General features: G+C 32.6%; 1 protein-coding gene and 1 long non-coding RNA gene across 33 annotated transcripts in view; one reads left to right on the top strand and one right to left on the bottom strand.

Moving 5' to 3' along the window:
* The window catches only part of Ptp52F (Protein tyrosine phosphatase 52F), a 922,788-nt gene that overhangs the window by 491,842 nt on the left and 413,210 nt on the right, over positions 1–17,736 (bottom strand). The gene's annotated exons all lie outside the window — the stretch shown is intronic.
* LOC118682989 (uncharacterized) overlaps positions 1,531–17,736 on the top strand; it is a 42,050-nt gene continuing 25,844 nt past the window's right edge. For 6 of the 16 annotated variants that reach the window (XR_004978945.2, XR_011395843.1, XR_011395844.1 and 3 more), the window contains exons 1-2: positions 1,532–1,774; positions 4,236–4,297. This is a non-coding gene — a long non-coding RNA (uncharacterized lncRNA). Of the gene's footprint in view, positions 1,775–4,235; positions 4,298–17,736 lie in introns of all 16 variants that reach the window. The other 10 variants (XR_011395846.1, XR_011395849.1, XR_004978943.2 and 7 more) reach the window with 4 other exon arrangements.

The raw sequence follows: 17,736 nt of genomic DNA, 5'->3' as shown, positions 1-17,736 counted from the left end.
TATATATAACTCTATATCTAACTTGATTAGTCTTAGGTGATACAAACAACCGCTAAGTGAACAAAACTATTATACTCTGTAGCAACAGGTTGCGAGAGCATAAAAATGTTGCGAAAGAATTCAACATTCATTGTGAGAGAAATCAATATATAGGGTATATTGGGAGCAGTAAAGTTCTGGGCTGATTTCAATAACATTTGACATTGCTAAGTTATATTCAGCAAGATATTTTCAAGCTTATTTAAATGTATAACCCATACACTTATCGACATATTCAGCTCAGGTTTTGTTAGAATAGCGAAAATCATTATATGCTGTATATAGGGTTTGGGAAATTCATAGTCCAATAGCACATATATTCGGCATTCAACTATATTATGTTATGTCCAATTTTATATGTTAATTAATTTTGTTAAGATATTTTACATATTGGCCCATATATACGGTATAAAGACAGCCGGCAGATTGAAAATCTTATATTAGGTATATGAGAGATAAGGGTAGTACTGAACCGACTTTCATTAAGGTACCATTACGAATATAAAGGGTGATCCAAGTGGAGGTACTTTTTTCAATAGCATTTGTTTTTTGGCAGATTACGCATTATACTATGTTCGCACCGAATTGAAATCCTCTTGAAATTGGATTGTGGAACCAAAGACGTTCTGACCGACATTGTGTGTTTTCGATGAGTTTTCATTGACAGTTCACACATCTATTTGTTTACATTTGTTATGTACTCTACAAGAACAGTGACGGTCATCTGATTGGTAATATGACAGTCATAGCTGAAAAAATTTTGTCAGCGCGCAGAACAAAGTTTCTATCATTTTCTTAAGAGCCTTGTTTTCTTTTTGTTTGTTTGTTTTGTTTTTTCTGAGTCATTGCTGACCATAAATCCGTCATAGCTGAAAATTGTCAGTTATGACTGAAACGCTATCAGAAGTGAAAAATACTTTTGCGCAGTAGATAATATAATTTTTATTTCTTTAATAAATTTCGAACTTTTAATCAAAATTAGTTATAATAATATACTTAAATATAAAAAAGAATGCAAGAAAAAATATAATAATATATGAAAATATAAAAATAAATTTTCACTTGATGCCATCTCCTCCTCTCAATAGCTCTGCGTACGTCTTTCTCCAATCAGTGGATAGTTCTCAAAAAAATTCAAAAGTAAATTAACAGTACTGACATATGAAATGTGAGTGTATTGGTGAACCCATCAGCAGTTTCTTGTAGGGTACGTTTAGGCCAATTATGGAATGTAAATAAATTGTCAACTGACATTTAGGGCTGGCAAAATATGTCTCCTAATAATATCGATTAAACTAGAGCAGGCACCGATTATAATCAGTGGAATGGAAGTTTTCAAGAGGTTTTCAGCGAAAACTGTGTTTTTGTTTGACAGATTTTGTATGGATGAAAACACAAGTTTTTGCGTGAAAACCTCTTTTGTCTATGAAAACACGAATTTTGTGTCGGTGCGAACACAGTATTAGCAGTGTCAAGCTGTCATGTTATTTTTATTCAGTATTGTTTGGCATTTCATCATGGAAAGACTGACGTCTGAACAACGTTTACAAATTGTTTAACTTTATTACAAAAATTCACGTTCTGTAAACAATGTGTTTCATGTATCATAAAAACGTGTATAGGAACTATATATTGTAATATGCTATTGCAATAGCATATTGAAATTAGATGCCACATTTGCGTATATGCATATATAAGTAGATACATATATTTCATATTAATATCATATTACCACGTAAGGAACATTTTTTAAATTATGCCGAGTCGTTGATGTTGACAAATGACGAGTCTGCACAACGGCTCTAAATAAATTAAGTGAAATGTAAGTTTATAAGAAGTAGAAAGATTATTAATAAACTAGACGGTAAGCCACACAGTACGTTAATTATCCGTAGTATTTTTAATCATATTATTATTATTAAAGAAGCAAATACATAATTGACGCAGTCGACGTTCCGCGGCCCAGTTCGGAAACAAAAAAATTAAATAAAAAATAGTTAAAGTAAAAGCAAAATCAAGTGCTGTGATTTCAAACTACAAAAAATTTTTATTTAACAATTATTTTAAATATCGGCATTGGAAGCTTATACACCAATTCTCCAATGCAGCAGCAAGCAATTCAACAACTTAACAGTAAACGCAAAAAAACTAAAAGCTTAATAGAACTTTTTCAGAAAGTAGTAAAGTTTAAAGAGTGACATATATATATAAACCCCAGTGTGATTCCTGAGATTTTCCTGCTAAAAACCGTACGTCAGTCGAAATAACTGCAATAAGAGAGTTTTATAATAAACAGTAGTAGCAGCAAGCAACAGTAGTAGTAAGGGCAATACAAAAAATAACAGCATTGACAATAGTAAAAGCGGCAAGTGAATGTTATAGATTCAAAGCATACTTTTATAAGCTTATATTAATTTATATTATATAATATTAGAGGTCTAAAATACAAGTTTCTTTAGTCGCCATTACCCAATTGTGGCAACAAAACTCCCAACAACAAAATATAACATTTAGGCAAAGAGTCGAAATGGACTTGAAATATCTAGGTCTTTTCGAAGGAAATGTAAAAAAATTGCCATCCTTCATTGAGGCTATTGTTAGAGTACGAAGGGACTATGTAGGACAGGAAGAAATAGTTTTTAGAGTGATCTATGACTTAAAAATTGGTGGTTCAGCAAAAAAATTTTTGCAAGCAAACCCATCTCAGGATAGGTCAACTTGTGAAGCTAAATTAAAACAGCACTTCAGGGCAACAAAAGGCCAAACAAGATGCCTTTGACCAACGACATCACCAATCTTAGGGTGGGTAGTATCAATGAACTTAGTAGAAAAGCTAAAGAAATAATTGATAATGTTACGGAATATTGTGCTTTAAGTGAGTCAGGAAATATAATGAAAGAAATATTTACAGGAATGCTTATACAAAAAATAAAACAACTAGCAGCAGGAACATTCGCCTATATGGTACGAAATTTAACGGCATGGACAGACATGACAAATACAATCCACAATACAATCATAGGGCTGGACGATGGAAATTTAAATTCTATTTTTAACAAAAAATAGAAATTCGGACTAATTTTTTCAAAATACTAGAAAGTTTAATAGTAACAGAAACCAGAATAATCAAATAACAAACAACCATAGGAGACAAAATGGTAGTCAGAAAAATATTGATCGTATCCAAAGTATTTTAATTCAGGACAACATCCCTGTAATAATAATTATTATTATTCACAAAAGAGTTCGGTACGATACTTGCAAAGAAATACAAACTTTTCAGGGCAAAATAATAATCGCCATAAACTAATTCAGGTAATTCAGGTCAAAATAATAAATATCGTAGAATTAACGGCTACGGTAATTCTGCAAGGCAACCTGTACAGAATGGCACTCGGCAATCAAGACGCTCAAATGGCTCAACACCCTTGGACCCCAATTAGCCTCGGAAAATCAAAATCAAATTTTAATTTCACTTATTCTATTTAATAAGAAATTGTGTGCATTAGTTGACCCAGGCTCTACCATAAGCATAATGAAAAGATCCGGTTTCGAAAAGTATAAATTACCAAATAAAATCAAAAATAAAACAAAAATTAGTACACTGAATGGAGAAATAAGGTCGATGAACGAAAGAGTTAAGACACCATGCCCACTAGCATTTAGATAGTCTCAAAATGCTAGAATGCGATGGTTAAAAATGGATTTTAACAAGCCATACGACCTAATACTGGGAAATGATTTTATATTTAAAAATGTGAACACGATAAACATTGAAAACAAAAAAATTGCATTGAGAAATGGGGTCAAGCTTCGAATACCGTTGATGATGAAATTAGAACAACAGCGGTCGAATATTACCCAATAATGAATGCTGGGTCTCAAGATGGGTGATGGTGTTGCGAATAGTACGCTCAGTAGGCGGATTATGTTGACCATGAGTTGAGCGAAGCGCAAATTATGTATTTACTTGTTTGATTAAAAAAACTACGGATAATTAACGTACTGTGTGGCTTACCGTCTAGTTTGTTAATAATCTTTCTACTTCTTATAAATTTATATTTCGCTTAATTTATTTGGAGCCGTTACACTGACTCGTCATTTGTCAACATCAACGACTCGGCATAATTTAAAAATATTATTTACGTGGTTATATGATATTAATATACTATATGTATATAAATATATACACATAGTCAATAAAGTCTGCGTTCACCCGACACATTTTTTAAGTGAAGTAAAAACACAATGTAAATAGGTAATTCATTTCAAATTTTCTGCATGTAATTTTTCTTTATATTCTTAAGTTCAAAATGCAAAAACAAAAATGTATATTCCTATTTTCATTTTTGTGATAACGGGATTTTAGTGTAAGAACAAGTAAACATAGCACCATTAAGTCTGCGTTCAGTTAGCTTGAATTGGAAATACCGTTACTTCTCAAGAATTTGTTCGTTCTTTTTGCGTAGATTCTATTGTGTTTTAATATAACTAGTCGTTTAAAGAGCTCGTGACACGTTTTAATAATATTTAAAAAAATGGAAACCAAAGGAAAAGAAATTAGTCTGTCGGAAAGAAATATTATCATTAAGTTGTGGAAAGATGGCGAACGTTTCAGAAAAATTGGACAAACTATAGGTAGAACGTATTGTTCTGCCCAGCGCATCGTAACCAATTTAAAACAAGTAAGGAAGGGCTGAGTTCGGATGTAACCGAACATTTTATACTCTTGCAAAGTTAAATGGTATATTCGTTTGAGACTTCTTTATATATTTTAATAACTAGAAGTAGGAACTGTTGCCTTAGTTATTTACTTTTCACTCACAGGGAAAATAATTAAAGCAATTTGTAAACTAAATTTACTCAAATTATGAGAAATCGTTCTTGTGCTTTTTGTATACTCTTATAATTGATTTTATATAGAATGCATTACAACTGTATTGAGACATTTTTTATAATAAATAAAAATCGATATTAATATACATGTTTAGCTTAAAAATAATAAATATTAACAACTTTAAAAATTATATAATATTATTATATTAATTTTTATATAATATTTACAATATTAAACATACATTTTTGTAGAGATTCTTATACATAATCCAAATTATATTTCTTTTTTCCTTATACTATTTAATTTCTATCATATATTTATACAATAATGTCTTATATAATAACAAATTAAAATTTTTTTCTTGGAGCAGATTTCTTATTGCGGTCCCTGTAGACATTAAACAAATGTTAAAATCTCCAGCAATTAGCACATTTTGATTGCCTAACTCAGAAGTAAGGACTTCCTGAAGTTCTACAATTAATTGTCTGACAGAGAAAGCTGAATTTCTATATAGAACCAGAATATTAATATTGAAACATTTAAACAAAACCGCTTCTAAAACTTTGCGGCCTAATACATTGTCTTTACAGCCTTTGATTCTATAGAGCAAGCAATACTATGCTTTGCATATATTATAATGCCCCGTTTATTTCTGTTGGTTGTTTCCGTGCTATCTATCCTCAGCTCGTTAATTGGAGTAAATCCTGGTATATCAAAACTTTCGCAAGGATAACTCCAAGTTTCTACAAAACATAAAATATCTGAAGATAGCATCAAACAGTCGCTTTTTATATCATTAATGTGAGCGTGAAGACTCTGAACCTTATGGAATAAAATTTGATGTCCTGATGTTCGGGAAATCATAAAATTGAAACTTGTTGTCAAAGCTTTATTTGTGTTCAATTCCCTCAGTTCCCTAAATACGGGATCCGATTCAGAAAATTTGTTAGGAGGAATAAAATTTCCTATGATGAATAGACCTTCTGCAGAAGTAGCTCGACTACAAGCGACATATATTAAAAGGTCGAGTATGAACTACAACTTTATTATATGTGGCACCCTGACTTTTATGAATAGTTATTCCCTCAGCCGGAACAACTGGAAACTGAGTTCTTTCAATTGAAATTTGTTCATTTCTTTTATATTGAAAAGATTTTAGAACTTTTTCAATTGGTGTCCAAGAACTTTCTAGAGAATGAGGCTTTTTTGATCGTGTTATCAAACCAACAGAAGGTTCCAAAAATTTAATCTACAGAATTGTTGGAAAAGAACAATGGAAATCAATTTGCATAAGTTGTCCAGCTGCCCCATTAACCAAGCCATCACAGGTGTTTATGTTCACTGTAATCATATATTTGGCGGAGGTTTTTAGTGTCAATTCATAAGGCAGTCCCTGCGTTTCAGAAGTTTTGAAAAGCTTAACTCTTTCCAAAATATTATCATTTTCATTCATACCAATTCTTTTAACTGAGTCTTTTGCAGTTGAAAGGAAAGCTTCTGTTGGGATTCGACTGAGCTTAAGGGCATTGAAATTATTTGTCTCTTCATTGAGTGATATGTCCTCATTTGTCATAGTACCAGATGCCATATGATTTAATGTAATTGCAAAGGCCTGATCCTCCCGTTGTCTCATTATCTCTCTTAATTCAAAGTATTTAAATAACTCCCACAAGGGGGAACCAACTAAAGTGCTGTATACATCATTGGGATTAGGAGAGATTATCCGCCTATCTCCAACAGGTGAGAGTTGCTTCAAATCACCAAGCACTACGATCGGTACACCACCGAAGGGACTGTCTGTTTTGAAAATTTGTTTTAATCTCGCATCAACAGAGCTAAACATACGAGCACCTACCATCGATATTTCATCAATTATGATTAATTTTAAATCGATAAGTCTGGAATATAATGAATTAACTGTGTCATTGCTAAGTGGCCTCAACTCTCTATTCAACTGATTAACAGGTAAAGAGAATATTGAATGAAGGGTCATTCCACCTATTCCGAATGCTGCTTTACCCGTAGGTGCGCAAAGAAGAACTTTTAAGGAACTCGGATTGAATCCAGGTGTAGAATTGTAACGATGGTTAAGAGATGGTATATTGCATATATCAAACGACTCTTTCCTACACCTGCACCGGCGCCAATGAACTCATAAAATGGGAGATTTGTTTTTAGGTGGTGCATCAAATGTGTCAAATAGGTTCTTTGCTTAGTATTTAGACTTTGAACTAAAGAAAATAATTCCTCAACTGGAATTAAAGGGGGTAGTTTAATAAGTCTAATATTGCAATCAGATTCAGTGCCATTATCTGTTGAATCTTCGCCAAGCAAGTCCAGCAAATTTATATTTGGGTTTATTTCTGGAAGTGCCAACACTCTGAACTCATTTTCCACGATAGGTAGTTCATTTTTTGCTCCTTCGTCTAAGTCTATTTCATTATAAAGACTTTCAGAACATGTTCAAGTTCTCTTTGCTCAAAAACATGATGTTTTCTTTGACTTTCCTCAGTTAGAATACGATGTGTTATCCAAGTCTGCTCATTATCGTTTTGAATGAGATCTTGCTTTTAATTTTGCCATGGAAAGTGAAGCATTACCGTTTCGCGGAAATATTCAACTCGGGCCAAATCGGGGTTAAACCTTCTATACCGAATTATACAAAGTGTCAAGTACAATTAATGAATTCTTTTAAGAAATATATCAAAATACTTTATTAGTAATAATTTAAAAGTATTTTGATATATTTCTCATAATAAAGTAAAAATGAATTACATTAAAATAATTTAAAAAATAATAAATAATAGTTCAATAAATTATTTCAAATGGCATATCAATATGCCCAGTTTTGCTCACATATTATAATCTCTTCAATATTCGTCGGTTGGTTATGTTAAGAGAGCGTATGTGTACAGATTCACCGCTGTTATAAAAGCGAAAAATGTTATTTGTTTCTCGTGCATCTGTGGTGAACTCCTTGATAAATTCCTACAAATTGTTAGCTGTCGAACTTGCACCTTCTCATTGTTTTAAGTTCTCTGGTTGAATCAAGTTTTGAACAAAGTTTTCGTTTAATAGATTTTGGGCCGTAACTCGGTTGCGACCTGAAAACTTTCTAAGACAAATGGATGTACTATTCTTAATTTGCAGCAGTTCTAATTTTTTGTAATCATAGAACAATTTTGGATTGGTACACGCTCTTTTGTCAAAACGGCGAATTTCATAACGTATTATCTTGTACATGTACGCTTCTGCCCAACGTTTATTGTTCCAAATGACAACTCTTCTGAACTATTATCTTGAATTATGTCAATTGGTCTTTGTCCTTCACCTGGCGCTATAACTAAACGGTTATAGTCTAAGTTTTCTACAGGAATATTGTCCAAAAGGGTTTCTTGGCCGCCTGGATTTAGCTCTGAATGTAAAAGACCCGTGGGAATATTATTACCTGAGGAAGAGTGGCAACACTTCAAGCTCTTAAGCTGTAATTTTTTGGCTGTGTGCATTTGTGTTTTTATTTTAAAAAGGTCTTGAAATTTAATTGATTTTTTTACCGTGTTAATACAGTTTCTAGTGATTTAACTCTCAGTTTCATGATAAGTATTAAAAAGTTTAAACTTTCGAATTTTTTGTGCCGACTCAGTTTTTTGTTTCATTTTGTTTTATTTTATTATATTTTCTCTCTTTATTTATCTTATTTACTTCTTTATTCACAGCTGTGTTGCGTTTAGCTTTTTATTTGTTACAGTCCTTCTAAAACTGCTCGCTATATTGCTTTTTCAAATTGTCTTGGTTTTAAACTTTGATAAAAAAAAATTGTTCTTAATTGAATTTATTATTAGTAATATTTTATTATCACACTAATTTATTATTTATCTATTAAATATTGTTCTACTTACTCTTTTATTTGATCTTAATTCTTGTGGTTTATTATGTCTTGTAACTTCCCCAATTGTAACATTAAAGGCGAGTCAGATCGCTACGTTTCATGCTGGCTTTGTGATGGGCTTGCCCATATTAAATGTGCTGGACTGACAGTTAGAATCTTAGATTCTATTCTCGACTGTAAGGGATTGCGTTAGTCCTGTTTAAATTGTAGATCTATTGAAATCGATCTATTTAAAGTTTATAGGGAGACAGGCAATGGCTTTAACGAAATCGGTCGAGATTTTGTAATCCTCACTGAAAAATTTAGACACTATGAAAAATTGTTCAAATCTTTTAAGTGCCTGAATGATTCTCAAGAATCCTCTAAACCTGCTCCTAAGCGTAAACGTCCTTCCGATGAAGTAACACTTAGTTCTTCTGTACAGAAAAGAACGTCTCCTCCCAATGACCTAATAAATCTCTCTTCTCCTTGCCCTCAAGCTGATAAGCCGTCAACTTCCAAAGAGCTCAATTCCCAAAAGCTCTATCTATTAGTAATAAGTGTCTCACAATTCCAGAGGCTCCCCCTATTAACTTAGTAGCATCAGTTAATAATTTGATAGTTATTCCACTTAAAAAGTCTATATATATTTCGAGACTTGCCTTGGTGGAGGACATTCTTATATTTCGTCACGTTTAAAAATCGATGATATTAATATACGTAAATTTAACTTCAATTATGATAGAAGTATATCATCGTTTAAAATAGACGTATCTCTTGAAACATTCAAAAAGATCTTAGATAGTTCATTATGGCCACCTGGGGCTTTTGTACGCGAATTTAAACCTAAACTTGGAAGTCAAACTGAGGAAAACATTGTTAAATTACCAAAAGCAACCACCGATATAAAAAACTGATTGGTAGAAATTCGCTAAGCATTTTTTTATCAAAATGTTAGAGGTCTTAATACAAAATTAACTGACTTGTATTTGAACAGTTCTAATTTTAATTTCCATATAATTGGATTTACAGAAACTTGGTTAAAACCTCACATTTTTGATAATGAGATTTTAAACAGCGAATTTCAAATTTTTAGATGTGATCGACTGAACAGAATCGGTGGAGGTGTTCTATTTGCCGTGCATTCCTCTATCCCATCCGAAAATATTCTTGTTCCAGGGACCGACTCATTTGAATTTAAATGTATTAGAGTATACGTTAATAGTTGCTTTATTTATTTAACCCTATCTTATATACCACCCCATTCGGACTTATCTGTATACATGCAGCATGCTTCTTTAATAAATAGTGCTACCTCGATGGCAAATAATGCAGATTCAATAATTGTATTAGGTGATTTCAATTTACCGTGTGCTTCGTGGAAAACTTTCGATGACTATATCGTGCCGATTTGCAATCGGTCATGTTTTAATGAGTTTTTCAAAAAAATGTCCGAGTTGGGTCTGAACCAAATTAATTTGATTCCGAATAAATTTGGTAAATGCTTAGATTTAGTATACGTTGATACCTCTGCAAAGTGTTCCGTTATTCAGAGTAATCCTCTTGTTCTACCAGAGGACTCATATCATCCTGCTTTGGAAATATCTGTCGAAATCTCAGGCAATGTACGGGATAATAATCATCAAACTTCGTGCTTCTGTACTCGGTTTAACTTTGCAAAAGCTAATTTTAAAAAGTTAATTACAGAACTTTCTACAATAACATGGCCTAATTATAATGGTGACATTGTATGTAGTGTCCCTCATTTTAATTACATTATTATGAAATTATTTGAAAATATGTTCCAATAGTAATTGTTAATAAAAGCAAAAGTATAAGTCCGCGGTTTTCGAAAGAGTTATATAAACTGAAAAACAGAAAAACTCGAGCCTTTAAACATTTTAAAAAAACCGGTTCACTTGTCGACTATTCAAAATATTCTCTATTGCGTCTACAATATTTTGACCTAAACAAAAAATGTTATAATAATTACTTAAATTGAGTAAAATAAAAAATATTGTAAGTAATCCACAATCGTTTTATGATTTCGTCAACTCTAAACGCAGGATTTCCAAATTTCCGTCCGCAATGAAATACAAATCTATCATTTCGAGTGACAATGATATTATATCCAATATGTTTGCAGAATTTTTCAAGTCAAACTACTGTAATAATTCTTCCAAAACTTTTTCTTATCAGCAAGTGCTGTGTTCGAATACTTTAATTAGCGCTCCAATTATTTCTGAAGAAGACGTCCTACTTAATTTAAATAAGTTAAACCCATCTTTTAGTTATGGCCCAGACATGATACCCTCATGCTTCCTAAAAAATAGTGCCAAATACATTTACTTGCTTTTGACAAGGATATTTAATTCCTCTCTTAAACACGGTATATTTCCTTCAATATGGAAACAGTCATTTATAATCCCTTTGCATAAAAGTGGATTTAGATCCAACATTGAAAACTATAGAGGTATCGCAAAACTATCAGTTATACCTAAACTTTTTGAAGCTATCATCACTGACAATATAACCTTTTCGATTTCTCCGTTAATTTCCTCATCTCAGCATGGATTTCGTAAAGGGAATTCGACTATAACCAACTTACTTGAATTTGTAAACCATGTATCATTGGGTTTTAGGGAACATAAGCATACAGATGTTATAGACTTTAGCAAAGCTTTCGATAAAGTAAATTTCTCGATTCTCATACATAAACTTGATCTGCTGGGCTTTCAGCCAATATTCCTTCAATGGGTATCTTCCTATCTTTATAATAGAACACAACGACTGATATTTGAGGTTACACCATCAGATGTGTATTATTAATGTTTCTTCAGGTGTTCCGCAAGGTAGTCATCTTGGCCCGATTCTCTTCTTGTTGTTTACTAACGATATCTCTTCAGTAATAGAATTCTCAAAAATTTTATTATACGGTGACGACATAAAGCTGTTTAAATCATACACTTCAACTGAGGAAAGGTGTCTGTTGCAAACAGACTTAAACAATTTGGTTGCATGGTGTGATAGAAATGATTTGCCATTCAATCTCAATAAATGTAAGATGATGTGCTTTTGACGTAGATCTGTGCACCACTCTTCTTATGTAATAAAACACCATATTCTAGAGCAAGTTTTTAACTATGTTGATTTGGGAGCTTAATTTCAGTCTTCATATTGATACCATGGTCTTGAAAGCAAAAGCTGTCCTCAGTTTTGTTAAACGTTGGTCTAAAGAATTTAGAGATCCGTATATTACTAAAACACTTTATACAACTTTGGTTAGACCTATGTTGGAATATGGCTCTGTTGTATGGAACCCTAGCTACCAAATCCATTCTGACAAGTTAGAGTCTGTTCAAGAACAATTTTTACTTTTCGCCTTAGGACATCTCCGATGGGATGCTAGGGTAAGTCTACCTCCATACACTAGTCGTTTAAAACTACCTACACTTTCTATTCTTAGGGAAATACTTGGCATAATATTCTTGGTGAAAATCTTGAACGAAACAGTTTCCAGTTCTTTTCTCATGTCTGAAATTAAATGTAATATCCTGGTTCACTTTTTGAGGCAGTTGAGACCTTTACTGTTAAAATCCTGTAGACCAAATTTCAAACTTAAAAAACCATTTCTGGTATATGTCATGATTTAATTCTCAGTCCTGCACATTTACTTATCTGACTTTTCAAAAAAAAAATTTTTTTTAATTGTTTTTTCTTAATAAATGAAAATGTAACAATTTATTATATCGTAAGTATAAATCTTAGCTGTTGAAAAATTTTGTTTCTGTAGCTGAGCAGTTTTAAATCTCAACACTTAAAAAACTCTCTTGCCTTTTCTGACTCGGCTAATTCCACAGGTATGTGGATTGCGCCCCTCGCGTCGTTTTGCCGGGAGGAAGGTTATCGTTGCGTTAATTTTATTATTATTATAAATTCCATCTGATTCTTCCACCAAGCAAATCACACAAAATATATAATGAAATCATCAACGAGTGTACCGTTTGACTTTGCGAGAGTATAAAATATTCGGTTCCATCCGAACTTAGCGCTTCCTTACTGGTTTTATGTTAATAATATATAGTAATACCAAAAATAGATAAAATCGGATCAATACTACCTCTATCTCCCATATACCTGATATATTATTTTCAAACTTCTGGTTGCTTTATACCGTATATGTTAGTAAATATGTAAGATATCTTCGTAAAATTAACTGAACATATAATATTGGATATATCGACTCCCATATACTACATATACTGATTTTCGTTATGCCGAATGTGTCGGTTAGTGTGTGAGTTATTTTCACAAAAGTGTGTGGAAACATATGCATTCAGCCCCAATATAGTACAATATATATAGTTATTTCCGACATTCCATCTGACTTTAAACCGTTTAAGTTGTTCAAAATGTGTGACATCTCAATGAAATTAAGTGTTGTGTGGTGTTGCTTGCAATCGGTGATCCGACACATTACACATTGTAATAATAAATTTAGCAAGTTTGATTATAACAGACTCAGTGAAAGTTAATTAAAATTATATTGTACATAATTTAATCAAGTACCAATCAATATATCCAAACAAAAGTAAAGTCTACAAGAATGAGTTGTCTCTGGCGTGTTTAGTGCGTGATTTATCGCGCTTTTGAACCAACAAGTCTTACCTAATTTCGCAAATTAGAAACATACTAATTAGTAACACAAACATAAAAATTATGTGGGTCCCAGGTCACGCTGGCATTACTGGAAATGTATGGGCCGATCATAACGCCAAACTGGCTGCAAAACAGCCATTGATTGTCTTCGACTACATTGAAAAAAAGGATATATTCCGTTTAATCGCTTCACAGGAAAAAACCATAAAAGTTAATGCTTGGAAAAATGTGCAACATCACTACGCCATCTGCAATCAGAACGGGAACAAATCTGTCTACCCACCCTCAGGCCGATGCCATGACATCAAGGCCTTTGTTCGCCTTCGTCTTGGCCATACGTCATTAACGCAGTCTCATATATTAAATGGAAACAGAATTCCACCCTGCACATATTGCAACTCGCCGACCTTATCCATAATCCATCTACTTGATGAATGCCCCTACTTCAACTCTGCAAGAACCAGTATCTTTCAAAACAATAAAGCTCTTGATTTACTAAAAGTAAAATCTATTGTAAATATTACCAAAATCTCTGAATTCCTATCTCGTACAAATTTAAAAAAATACATTTAAGCTAATCCTTCCTTTTCTAAATTTATTTATAACATATAATTTTTATTGCATAAAAACATATTGTTTGTAAATATTTTTTACACGGAATATATCATTTTTATTATTTAAGACCTTTATAATTAAAGCTGCGAGCTGAAAGCCTCTGAAGCTAGTGCTCCTTTTACTTTGTAAAATAATAATTGTATTATTACTTTTCATATAATAAAATAAAATAAAAATTATCGCGCTTTTAGTAGTTTTTAACAGTACCGTTACATGCGGAGTGGGCGGGGTTGTCACCCGATTTCACCCATTTTCACACCGTAGGTAGAGGGGCTAAAAACATTTGCTTCCAGTGAATTTTGTTATTATAGCTTTAGTAGTTTAGGAGATATACACATTAAACTTATTAGAGGCGGGACCCCGCCCACTTAAAAAAAAAATTTTAACTGCAGATGCCCCTCCCTAATGTAATCTCGTGCACCAAATAACAGTCTTGTAGTTATGACAATTTATTTGTTTTTGATTAATGGCGTTTTGTGGGCGTGGCAGTGGTCCGATTACGCCCATCTGCAATACCAACCGTCTTACTGTAAAAAGAAACATGTGTACCAAGTTTCATAAAGATATCTCAATTTTTACTCAAGTTACAGCTTGCACGGACGGACGGACAGACAGTCACCCGGATTTCAACTCGTCTCTTCATCCTGATCATTTATATATGCATAACCCTATATCTAACTCGATTAGTTTTAGGTGAAACAAACAACCGTTAGGTGAACAAAACTATTATACTCTGTAGCAACATGTTACGAGAGTATAAAAAAACAGAATTTTAACGTCAAAACCGCGATCTGGCCGTCGGAAAGTATTAAAATAAACATTGGGCTGTCCGTCCGTGGAAGCTCTAACTTGAGTAAAAAGATATCTTTATGAAAATTGGTACACTTGTTTCTTGATGCCGTAAGACGGTTGATATTGCAGATGGGCGTAATCGGACCACTGCCACGTCCACAAAACACTATTGATCAAAACCAAATAAATTGATATAACTAAGCTCCTCGATAAGATACATTACTGTTATTTGGTACACAGGATCACATTAGAGAGGGGCATATGCAGTTTAAAATTTTTGTAAAAATTGGGCGTCGTCCCGCTTTTTAGCATCTCTATCGACAGTGTGAAAATGGCTGAAATCGGGTGACAACCCCGCCCACTCCACATATAACGGTACTGTTAAAAACTACTAAAAGCGAGATAAATCAAGCACTAAACACGCCCGAAATATTAAATCTCTGGGATGGCATGAGATGACTTTATAGGAACGGCGTTCAAAATTACACAGTGGGCCCACTTTTAGGTGAAAACCCATATCTTGATATGCTTAACCAATTCAACCAAATTCGGTACATAACATTCTTCTCATATTTCTATGTTATAGTGCGAAAATGGGCGAAATCGGATTACAAAACGCCTATTTCCCATATAACATCATTTTAAATTCCATCTGATTCTTTCACTTTTCATTATGAAAATCAAACAAAATATATAAAGAAATATCAAACGAGCATACCGTTTGACTTTGCGAGAGTATAAAATGCTCGGTTATATCCGAACTTAGCCCTTCCTTACTTGTTAATACATAGATGGATTTTAGTTTTGAGCCTTTACATTATGAAAAATTAAATGTGTGTACAAATTAAACAATGGCAACATCGGTGAAATGAAAACACGTTGCCACTACGGGCATAGCTTTTAACAAATTTCTTTTGATACAAGCAGTAAGTACGGAAAGGCGGATTGTCGGTGACTGTTTTCATCATTAATATTAACTATTTAACTTGAATGTAAACATGGGATAATATTAATCTATTACCTGTTGAAACAATAATGATAATAACTTTATTAATTATAATAACTAATATAAGTATAAATACTTCATAACGAAAATATATTACCAAAATATAAAAGTCCTTATAACTGGATACAATTCTGTTTTAGCTCTAAAAAAAAGAGTTTAGGCGAATGAGAAAAGAACAATAAAACGTCACTTTAGATCATTGTAAAAATCTACAAGTAACCAATCCTAAGGCTTTCACAAATGCATACGCAAAAATGTCACACTAAGTTGCCCCAAATATTCTACTACCAAAGTCACATCCGTACCAAGTTGCCTACCAATATTCAATTACTAAAAGATCTAAATGCATCATCTCTGCTGCAGTGTGTTGCCATGTTATGTTTTTCAATTTATAACTTTAAGAATGTTTTGATTTTATTTTCAACTATTTTTCGATTATTAAAATTCCTAAGGATTAAATTTACATTTTATAAGTATGTATATCGCTGTGGATTATTTAGAATATGTTATAATAGTTGTTTACAAGAATGTTGTAAAAAAGAATGTTGTAAGTATTGCAAAATCGTTTTATGATTTCGTCAACTCCAAAGCAGGATTTCCAAATTTCCGTCCGCAATGAAATACATATCTATCATTTCAACTGACAATGTTATTATATCCAATAAGTTTGCAGAATTTTTCAAGTCAAGCTACTGAAATAATTCTTTTAAAACTTTTTCTTATTAGCACGTTCTGTGTTCGAATACTTTAATTAACGCTCCAATGATTTCTGAAGAAGACGTCCTACTTAAATTAAATAAGTTAAAACCATCTTTTAGTAACGATCCAGACATGATACCCTCATGCTTCCTAAAAAATAGTGCCAAATATATTTACTTGCCTTTAACAAGGATATTTAACTCCTTTCTTAAACACGGTATGTTTTCTTCAATATGGAAACAGTCATTTATAATCCCTTTACATAAAAGTGGATTTGGGTCCAACATTGAACACTATAGAGGTATCGCAAAACTATCAGTTATACCTAAACTTTTTGAAGCTATCATCACTGACCATATAACCTTTTCGATTTCTCCGTTAATTTCTTCATCTCAGCATGGATTTCGTAAAGGGAAATCGACTCTAACAAACTTACTTGAATTTGTAAACCATGTATCATTGGGTTTTAGGGAACATAAGTATACGGATGTTATATACACAGACTTTAGCAAAGATTTCGATAAAGTAAACCTCTCGATAAACTTGATCTGCTGGGCTTTCAGCCAAAATTCCTTCAATGGGTATCTTTCTATCTTTATAATAGAACACAACGAGTGATATTTGAGGATACACCTTCAGATACAATTAATGTTTCTTCAGGTGTTCCGCAAGGTAGTCATCTTGGAACGATTCTGTTCTTCTTGTTTATTAACGATATCTCTTCAGTAAAATAATTCTCAAAAATTTTATTATACGCTGACGACGTAAAGCTGTTTAAATCATACACTTCAACTGAGGAAAGGTGTCTGTTGCAAACAGACTTAAACAATTTGGTTGCATGGTGTGATAGAAATGATTTGCCATTGAATATCAATAAATGTAAGATGATGTGCTTTTCCCGTAGATCTGTGCACCACTCTTCTTATGTAATAAAACACCATATTCTAGAACAAGTTTTTAACTATGTTGATTTGGGAGCTTAATTTCAGTCTTCATATTGATACCATTGGCCTTGAAAGCAAAAGCTGTCCTCAGTTTTGTTAAACGTTGGTCTAAAGAATTTAGAGATCCGTATATTACTAAAACAATTTATACAACTTCGGTTAGACCTATATTGGAATATGGCTCTGTGGTATGGAACCCTAACTACCAAATCCATTCTGACAAGTTAGAGTCTGTTCAAAACAATTTTTACTTTTCGCCTTAGCGCATTTCCGATGG

This window comes from Bactrocera oleae, chromosome 4 (genome assembly GCF_042242935.1).
Source record: "Bactrocera oleae isolate idBacOlea1 chromosome 4, idBacOlea1, whole genome shotgun sequence".
NCBI classification, from domain to species: domain Eukaryota; kingdom Metazoa; phylum Arthropoda; class Insecta; order Diptera; family Tephritidae; genus Bactrocera; species Bactrocera oleae.
This window is presented reverse-complemented; position numbering and strand designations above follow the sequence as displayed.